Raw genomic sequence first — 11,218 nt, forward strand, 5'->3', positions numbered from 1 at the left:
TCATGTTGCCTTCTGGTGGAGACCAAGTGTCTGGAGCTCATGGAGAGGGTGGTGAGGGGGTAGGAATGACGGAGGAGAAGTTTTGAAGATCCAAAATTTTCATGATGCGAAGTTCGGCAACACGACTGACATTGACCAATTCAGTTACAAATGATTGATTGTAAGTTCCACATAAATAACAAATACAATGGAAAAATTGGTGACTGTAGGCCTCTCCACAAGGTTTCCATGACTTCTACATATAGCTTGAATTTTAACACTTTGCACAAAAATATAAAAATAACTATCCCAAAGGGTGTGAAGCCAGATTGCCAGCACACAAATGACATAAAATTGTTCAAATCTTAGGGTCCTCTTCCAACGTGATGGGAATATCTGGAGTGTTGCCTGCAAGAGAACCCTCACTAGTTATATGGTTGGTCGAACCACCTCCTGGTTCTCGCTTGATGATGGGTGTGTTCTCTCTTCCTTCCTGCGAGGACGTCATTCGATGCTTGAGCAGGGCAAAGTGTGGGGAGTCTCCAGTAACAAATTGCGTTTGGTGGACAATTTCGACATACACAATGAACTTGTCATTGAGCTTGCCTAAATTTTCCTCCATGGATTTATGTTGGAGAATACTGAGGGGGGGTGAATCAGTATTCCTTAGCAATTATCAGTTTTAAATCTTTTCATAGAATTATTTAATCTTCTGTTATCATTAATGTTTATGCAGTAACAACAATGAATAAAAGAACACAAGAGCCACAAAAAAATTAGTTGGAAAACCCCCTCCGAGTGAAAAACCACCGAACACCTTTATAATAATTCTTTAATATTCAACTCCAATTGAGAATAAAGCTCCAACTTCCTAGAATCTAGAAACGCATTCTTCTCAAGCTCCCACTGGATGGACGCTCCAACGCCCGAGATTCTTCAATAGTCAACTGAATGGATTCCCCAACACCCAATGAGCTACAACTCACCTTAACACCACCCTACCACCCTAAAGTTTTCACAGGCTTGAACCTGTTGGTGACTTAATGCACCACCCTACCACCCTATAGAAGAATAAAAGAAGAATGGACTCTTGTACCAGGGAAAATGGTCCACTTTACAATGATATAGAATGATGTAGAATAAGACGACACACTAGACCATAACCCCAACTACGACGCAACCACCTAATGATGATCCTAGACCTCCCGACACTCCCTCTTCAACTCTTGGCTGATAGACACTTGTACAACTTTTACAAAGATGCTTTTACAATGACTCTGTACAATGATACTTTTACAATGTATGTATGCATTGCTGCCCACTTGAAGACTTCATATGGTGAACTTCGTGCTATTGTTATGCACCTTGATTGTTGCTCTTGTCATGCTACCCTTTCTCACTATTCATAACATTAGATTATGCATTTAGTATTCTCTTGATGAATATATAATATCTGCAAAAAGTATTCAAGGAAATACCCATGACATGATAATAGCAAAACTTACCTCATCCTACAGAGCATATGTCAGTGCTAAACAAAACCAACAAATTAGAATGCAAAGAACCTAATGCAATTAAGAAATGAACATGCATATGCAGAAGATACTTACATGTAGCTTACCTCTGCTGCATCATTTTACTGCACCTTGCTCTTTGCTGCCCTAGAAAGTCTGGTCCTTTGCACCCTTGACAGCACTTGATCTAGTTTTTCTCGCCTTCTATGAGAACGATATTTAATCCGATGTATCTCTGTGATTTCATATCCCCAATATATGATATTAGGTCGTGTAGTATCCCTCTAATTCTTCTTTCCAATGTCATAGGTCTCACCCGATTTTGACTCTTCAAGGAAAAGTTATGCACAATCTCTCACAATGACCTAATTATGGACTAGTTCAGTAGAGAAAACTTGTACAACGTGCCACGTGTCACTATTTCCTCCTTCGGCTCTAAAATTGATACAAAGAAAACTACAGTTCATGCACTATCTGCCACTTTTTACATAATTCCAATCCTCTTCTTAAAGAGAGAGTTATGATGATTTTCCCAAGGTCACATCTTTGAGATGAAATTCTAGAGCCTGCAAAAACCCTAACTTCCACAGATAATATCTCCAAAAATATAGCGATCCAAGATTTGAAATTTGGTCACGACGTTCATCATGATTGTGAATCAAATGGGTTTTCATTTCAGAATCTAAGACTTCGCAAAAATGAAGTTATAGCGAAAATTCCACAATCACTACATTTGGAGGATATATGAGATTTATTTTTATAAAGTTAAGAGGGGCTTCTATAGAGAATGTTGGAGGGATTTTAGGAGCTTAAAAAATGATTCATTAATGACTATTAAATGACCAAAACCAATTATGAGTACCATGCCACAACCCCATAGGGTTTTAGCCCACTAACTAGGGTTACTAACTTCAAACATGAATATCTCTCAAACCATGAAGAATTACTTGGTGTGGCATATATCAACGGCAACATCTCGACGAGTAGAATCTATCTAGAAGATCCTTGACTCAAAATAGAGTAAGTTTTCAAGTCAAAATTCCCTTGCAAGATCAGGGTAGCCCCTATTTCTGCTTGGATTGACGTCAATGACAACCTCAGATCATATTTAGATCAACATTTTATTGGTTTATATGCTCTCCTGTAGTGCCAAGCCCAAAATTGTCTTCATTTGCCAAGAAAGAACGATTGTTCTATTGTATAGGTTTTCTCTAGCTCTAGTGAGCCTCGGGTTGGGAATCCATTTAAAATAAGCATAAATTTCCTTAATGTTGGTTCTTCATTTGATAACCTTGGCTTCATTCTCAACCTCACTAATCCGCTCTTGGGTCTCTTGGGGGAAAATATTGTTGTATTTCAAGGCTGCCTACCTTGCAGCCATATCAGCTCTAGTCCTCAAACGCAGGTTGGCATGACCCCAACGTTCCATATTCTAGCCTCTATGTTGGTTAGTGGAAGGGCCACTGCCAGGTCAAGGGGCACGAGTCATGTTGATGTGTGGGGAGAGGGCAATTATGCAGGTGGATTTAAGCAAAGGGTGGAAGCTAAGGGCACAGGAATGAGACCCAGAGAGCAGGGGCCATAGGAATGATGGAGGAGAGAATCAGGCAAGGGGTGTTCATGGGGCAGTTTTGGGATGAGGTTGTCAAAGAGAAAGATAGTGATAATAAATCCCTGAAATCTTGCATGAGCTATATAATCAATTCCCATGGAGGAGCAAGGGATTTTGTTAGTACTTCGGTTGAGAAGGCAACATTTGCAACCCTAAAACATGATTGCGAACCAAGGAACCTTAGGAGAATTATGGGAAATGATGCTTGGAGCTAAATTCATCACACACATTTAGGGGGAATGTATGGCCTAAGCAGGGGGAATCTACAGGCTTGTGGAGGGATCATTAATAGAACATCCCTTATTGTCCTTGATGTTGATTGCATCACAATCGTGGTGGAGGGTGCCTTCCTCGATGTCCCTCCATGCGAGGGATTGTAACATTTCCCTGACAATTGTTCCTTCGTTTTCGAGCTTGTCCGTCATGCCATTAGCTTTCCTTCAGAACACTTGGAAGTGGATCCCATTAAAGTCATTGATGTGTTGTTGAATGTGGTGAAGTGTTTTGGTCAGCCTCCAATTATCAGTTACCATACTGATCGTGGATCCATATTGGAGCTTGTAGGCAACCTGATTTTCCAACACGTGGTCTCCTACCACGATCAAGGGTGCAAAGTGTTGCTCTTGTGCTATGGCTAAACCATTGCTCCATGGCTTGGATCTCAATAGCATTGTTGGTGGATATTCCTAATTTCTTGTAATAGACTCATAAAATTTCCCCCTTGTGATTTCTAAACACACCACCAAAGCCCGCAGCACCTGGGTTTCCTTTGGCCACCCCGTCATAATTCAATGTGATCGTGTTGCATTCTAGTGGAGACTAATTGTATGGAGCTCCAAGAGAGGGTGGTAAGGGGGTAGGAATGGCGGAGGAGAAGTTTTGAAGATCCAGAAGTTGCAGGATGCGAAGGTCGATAGCATGAGGGGGGCCTTGCATAGAGGGGATCTTGGATATGGATATAGTTTCTCAAATAATCTTCCTAATCACAGTAAGAAGGATGTCCCTTGAATTCTTCACATTCTTAAATATTCTTGTGTTGTGCTCCTTCTAAGTGACCCAACAAATGGCCCCTAGTAGGAGGTTCCAAGCCTAGTCGACAACCTGGTGAGGGGAAATATTTGAACACAAATTGTCTAGGGTGATATGAATTGAGGCCTTATCCATAACAATTGTCCTAAATATTTCAACCCCCCATTCCCAGAGCTTATTGGTGTAGTCGCAGGTGTTCAATAGGTGATTGATGGTCTCTTCTTGCATTTCACACAAACAACATCTTGAGGGACATGTGAAGCCTCTTCGTTGGAGATTGTCCCACATGAAGATTTTGCCTTGGATGACAATTCAAAGGAAGAGAGTGATTTTATTCCTTTGTTGTCTTCCTGCGAGAGTGATCTATCTCTAATTTTGTTTCATTTGTTCATGATTCACAATGGAGGCATAAGCCTCCTCGAGGTTAAAAAGACCTATAAACTTTTTTCCCCATCTTAGCCTATCCTCCTCTTGGTCCATTTGGATTTGACGCTGCTTAAGGAGCTCTTCAAATAATTCCAGTCCATGTTTTCACGAAAGGGATGTCATTCCTACTTATTCAACCATTCTCTCCATCGACTCCCAAAAGTGGTAGGCCCCTAGTATTGAGCTACATGAAATTTACCTTTTGCTTGCATGGCTCTTTCGAGAGAGGTGTGATGATCGTTGTCAAGGATTGGAAGTTGATGCCAGGCACCCTCCCAAATTAGGGCATTTTACCCATTGTGAATCTCCTAGAATTTGTGCCCCTAAATTACTTATTTATTTCTTGTGCCTAGTTCCGTATGGCTGAGCCTAAGGCCTAGCCTGAGAACCTAATGATATCTTTGTGGTTGTGATTGGGAAGATATATCAATTTCTAGAGGCGGCCCCAAGGGATGTTGGGGTTATCCATTCATCTTGTAACCACCCTCCTCCCACATTTACCCAAGTTAACCAGTCTATTGGGGTAAACATGTGATGATAGGCGATGGGATACAATGTTGTGATTCAACTCCCCATGTATATTTAAGGAAGTGGAACAAAATAACGAAACCAAACTGACCTTCCACACATGCTACAAAACCTTCAGGAGCCAACCAACCCTTCCAGGTGACAATCCTTGAGATAACTTGACATTTTACTGATATGGACCCTCATTTTCTCCCATAACAAGCCATGCATGCGACTGAGGCTTTCCATTCGCTACTAATCAAAACATGATGAGAGCCATACATCAAGATTGTCATTAAACATACTCATAACCAACATATAACCAACGTAAATAACAAGGATATAGAAGCCATAAAAACCACATATGAGCAAGCATATTTCCCCATCAAATACAAGAGGGAAAGAGCTATTATTAACATATGTAAAATGAAACTAGGTTTGGGACTTCCACATACCACCCGACCATATACTAGGCTGAACCAAATCTTTCTTTCAGCAAGTCACCCTCATTCCATATTGCAAGCATGAATGTGGGATCTCATGGAATAAACCAAAAGAAAACAAAATAGGGCTTCTAGAGGCCAAACCACCTGAATCCTCAACCAGTGATTGCACCTCATGGTCGTACATCACTAACCATCACCAGATTGATCTCTACCCAAGTTGTCCAAGGTTCCAGAGTGTTTTTTAACCAGGGATTCCAGGACTAGTAACTCAACCCACAGTTGTTTTCGGGGTTCTAGAGAATTTTTCCAACCAAAGATTCTAGGACTAGTAACTCAGCCCAAGTTATTACAGGGCTTCCAGAATGTTTTTCCAACCTAGGCTTCCAAGACTAGTAATTCAACCCAAGATTTTATAAGGCTTCTAGAGCATTTGTCCAACCAAGGCTTCCAAGAACTAATAACTCAACCCACAACCAAAGGAACATGAGCACCAACCAAAAAATAAAGATAAAGACCACAACACCATGGCTATCTAGGAAATGGAAAGGATAGGATAAACCATTGTCCATCTAGGAAATCCTCCATGCTAATGACAAATCATAACCAAGAAACCACATGCATATGCCATGCATGCCACAACTAGCAAGGAAATAATACATGCAACACAGTACCTGCAAACAAAACCCATTGTAGTTGTTGATCTTGATGTCCTCTTGCACTTTCCTGCTCTTCCTTTGCCTTCTTTCTCCAAATCCCAAGTATGCCACACTCCTCCAAGAGTGCTCCAAGAAAACTCTGAGTGTCTAAGAGTATGAGAGAGAGAGCTCCAAAACTGAGCTAACAAAAGGTGAACTGACAAAAATCCATGAACTGATCCTCAAAAGACTTTTTATTAATGAGGCCTCTATTTTCTTCAATTTTCCATTATTTTCCTTCAATTTTCCTCACATGCAATTTTGTGACCTTTCACCTTCCTTTTCTCCTAATTTCCATTATTTTCATAAATAAAATGCCAATTAATGCCTCTTGCCTTTCCAAAGCCTTTGTTACTGCCTTTGCCAATTTCCACATCCATTAATTAATCACAAGTGATGCCCATCACTATATTTTTTCCCAACATTCATCTTGGAATACATGTCCCATGACCAAGGTCTTACTTTTCCTTTATTAACTTTATTACATGGATTTTTAACTATGGTTGTTACAGAACCCTCCCCCTTTGTGGAACACCATCCTTGTGTTCAATGAAACCTACAACCAACAAGACTACTGAAAGAAAAACGTATTGCCCATGGATCTTTATAACTTAGCTCATTGCAGTATTTATAATGATCAACTTGCTGAGAAGCAAACCAACATGACAACCATAACAACATAACAACCATAACGACATGACATCCATACCGCTTATTGGAGCTTTATAACATAGCTCATGGTGGTATTTACATCCATATACATATGTACATATACCAAAAACATTCACACAACCAATGAATAAAGAAGGATACATAGCCCACATCTGATCCACCATCTCCCATATAGCTTCATTAGGCCCAAGGTGCTTCCATTTCACTTTAACCTTCTCAATTGCTTAGTTCCGGAGCATGAGCATATTTCTCTACAAAATGCGGTAAGTTTCTTACTGGAATTCTCCTTCTGGCTCCACCTGCAATACAGACCAATCAATCACATGATCAACATCTTTAACATACTTCTTAAGCAATGACATGTGCAAAAAATCATGGACTTTCACTGTCGGAGGAAGGCAAGTCGAAAATCTACTGGTCTAATCCTTTCAATATTCTTGAAAGGTCCACAATATTGAGGTTTCATCTTAGCACATGATCCAATCCTCAAGGAGCTCTTCTTGGGCTTGATGTGCAAGTACACCTATTCCCCAACTTGAAACTCCTTAAACATCTTGTTCTAATCTACATAACTTTTCTGCCTATCATGTGCTGCCTTCATCTTCTTCTTGATTACCTGGATTTCTTATTCCATCTCTACCAACATGTTTAGTCCTATTAACACCTTGTTAATTGGATCACTTCAACTAATGGGAGTATTGCAACTCCGCCCATAGAGAACCTCGAACGGACTCATCCTCAGTTACTCCTGGTACCCATTGTTGTAATAAGAAACAACCAACAAAAGGTACTCCCCCCATATCTTATGTTGATGCATCACATACATCCTTAACATGTCCTCCAATATCCTATTGACCCTCTCTATCTGTCCATCTGTCTGCGAATGATAAGTTGTGTTGAAGGCCAACTCTATACCCAAACCTGCAAATAACTCTTTCCAGCCCCTAGAAGTGAACTTGAATCTTTGTCTGACACAATATTCTTCAATACACCATGCAACCTCACTACATATCTGATGAATACTTGTGCTACGTCACTAGTTGAATACGTAGACTTCACCGGAGTGAAGTGCGCTACCTTTGTCAATTTGTCCATTGCAAACATGACAGAATCCTGTTGTCTAGATATCTTTGAAAAACATGTAATGAAATCCATGGAAATGACCTCCCATTTCGACTCTGGAATAAGAATCCGCTGTAGTAAACCACCTAGATGCTTACACTCTGCTTTTACCTATTAAAAATCCAAACATCTAACCCCAAGCTCTGTCACTTCCTTTTTCAGATTCAGACAATAATAAAACTTCTTCATTGTTGTCAATGTCTTCTGATAACCTAGGTGACCTGAATATAGTTTAGCATGAAATTCCCTCAAGATAAGCTTCTTGAGCATACTATTGTCTGGAACATATATCCTATCCCTAAACCTGACTAAGCCATCTGTTGTGAGATGATAGTCCACATCCTGATCACATGTACCTTGTTGTAACATGTTCATAAGTTCCCTATACCTGTCATCATGTTGTCCTACCTGTAAGATCTGATCCTATAAATTTGTCCCATAAGAACTCATAGTTGCAATTTTATTTACTTGTATCTGCCTGCTAAGAGCATCTGCAACCCTGATCCATTTACCTTTATTGTACATGATCTCGAAGTCAAATTCAATGATCATGGCAAACCATCTAGCTTGTCTAGCATTCAGATTTGGTTGGTAAAATATATACCTCATCCCACTGTGATCGCTCATTAATATGGACCACCTACCAAGAAGACAGTGCCTCCACATCTTCAATGCATGAATGATCACCGCCAACTCAATATCATCTATCGGATAATTATGCTCGTGTTCATTCAGTTTCCGTGACTCATAGCATACTACCTATCCTTCCTATGTAAAGACTCCACCAAGTCCTCTTTTGCAAGCATCTATGCACACTGCAAACTCTTTAACCAAATCTGCAATCTTTAGAACTAGAGCATTTGACAACAACCGCTTCAACTATTCAAAACTAGCTGCATATTACTCTATCCATTCAACTTTCTTACCTTTCCTTTACAATGATGTAATAGGATAAGCAAGTTGTGAGAAGTTCCTGATGAACCTCTTGTAATAACTACTAGTCCCATGAATGATCTTACCTCATCCACATTCCTAGGAGCTTCCTATTCCATGATAGCCCTTATCTTTTCCAAGTCCATTACTATGTCTTCCTTGGAAACTACATGTCCCAAGTAATGTATCTTTGTCTGAAAGAAATAACATTTGATAAGTTTGGCATACAACAGATGCTCTCTAAGAAACCTCAACATTGTTGCTAAGTGTTTGACATGCTCTTCCTCATTATTAGAATATAGCAATATATCATCGATGAATACAATAACAAAATTTTCCAAATAAGGACGCAACACACTATTCATCAAGCACATAAAAGTAGTCGGAGCATTAGTCAAACCAAATGGAACTACAACAAACTCATAAAGCCCATACCTGGTCTGAAAAATTGTGTTGTAAATGTCCTCTTATCTAATGTGTACCTGAAGATATCTTGATCTCGAATCAATCTTCAAGAACATTGCTACTCCCTTCAACTGATCAAACAAGTCATCAATCCTCAGCATCACATACCTGTTGTTGATAGTTACCTTATTCAAGTGCCCATAATCAATGCACAACCTAAGAGTACCATCCTTCTTCTTCACAAACAACACTGGCGTGCCCCAAGGTGATACACTTGACCTAATGTATCCTATGTCAAGCATTTTCTTCAAATACAAATTTAACTCTACTAAATCCAGAGTTCTCATCATGTATGGTACCTTTGATGTTGGTGTTGCCCCTGGTACCAACTCAATAGAAAAATCCACTTCTCTGTGAGGCGAAAACTCTGAAATCTTTGCTGGAAACACATCCTGAAATTGTTGTAGAACTAGGTACCTACTCAATACATCTGCATCCTCAACTTCCTTATCTTTGTTTCTAGAAATATGCACAGCAAATAACACAAACCCTTTCCTACGACTACACTTGGCCTGCATAGTTGTCACCATTCTTACTAATGTTGCCTTCTTCCTACCCTGCAAGACTCTTTGTTCCCCATTTCCATCCAGGCACTCAATAGCCTTGTCATAGAAATCCACCTTAGTCCTGTGAAGATACAACCAATCCATACCTAGAAGCACACTATACAATCATAACGGTAATACGTTCAAATGTGTTGATGAAGGCATACCATTTAGTTCAAATGCACAAGCTTTACCCAGTGACGAACTCTTTTCTTTGTACCTGTAGCCAACTGCAATAACCAAGACTTTGCATGCACTTCTTTATTCAAACCACACTTATCCATTAAGTCAGGATTAACATAACTATAACTAGATCCAGGGTCAATCAAAATAAAATAAAAAAATTGATCACAAAGCTTATCGTCCATCTTGATAATAGACGCCTGGTGATTTATATTCTTGTTAACTAACGTTGTGTAAATCCGAGGAACACTTTTTCCAACATCCCCCACTGTCTATGCCTCCTTATAATTGTAAATATGCAGTCTACCACCCTGATGTTGTGGAAAATATCGCCTACAATGATCCTTGCCACAAGTCCAACATTGTAAAGGCTTGCAACCTGCACCCTTTTTCTGTTCATCAGACTAAAATTCTTGTTCTCTGTCATATGCATTAAACTTCTTAGTCAGTGCTACATTCTCTTTGTTACCTATGTCCTAAGGCTTTGCTTTTCTTTATCCCATTTTCCTTTATTCTTTGCATTGCCTCTCTAATCCTGCTCAGTCTCAGATATGTGATTTTATTGCTCATAAAAATGCTTCAGCTTCTTGATGGATACCTCCAATGATCTAGGCTCATGAAACTCAATCATGTCCTTGAATGTTACTAGAAACCCATTGATGAATCTCTGAATCTTCGCTTTCTCCTCCTTCAAGTAAGGCACGCACCTCAATAAATCAAATAATCTACTAGTGTACTCCTCATCAGTCATAGATCCCATCTTCAACTCGTATAATTCCTTTTCTCTGTCGTCATAGTATCTCATTGATAGGTACTTATTCCTAAATAGTCTCTCAAACTCACTCCAAGTCAACTCATCTTCATGCATATCTTTGACATTCTTTATATCTTCCCACCAAATATCTACTTTACCTTTAAGACTGAACATAGTTATTCTGACCTTCATATTCTCTGAGTAATCATGTAATATGAATAAATTATTCATCCCAAGAAGCCAAGCTTACACATCTCGTGACTTCTTCATTTCTCCATCAAAGGTAGGTGGCTTTTCTTTCTTGAACTCATCTGACAAATATCCCCTATCATTCCT

The sequence above is a fragment of the Pinus tabuliformis genome, chromosome 1_1 (assembly GCF_031772625.1).
Source record: "Pinus tabuliformis cultivar Carrire ecotype Pingquan chromosome 1_1, CPIR1, whole genome shotgun sequence".
NCBI lineage: Eukaryota > Viridiplantae > Streptophyta > Pinopsida > Pinales > Pinaceae > Pinus > Pinus tabuliformis.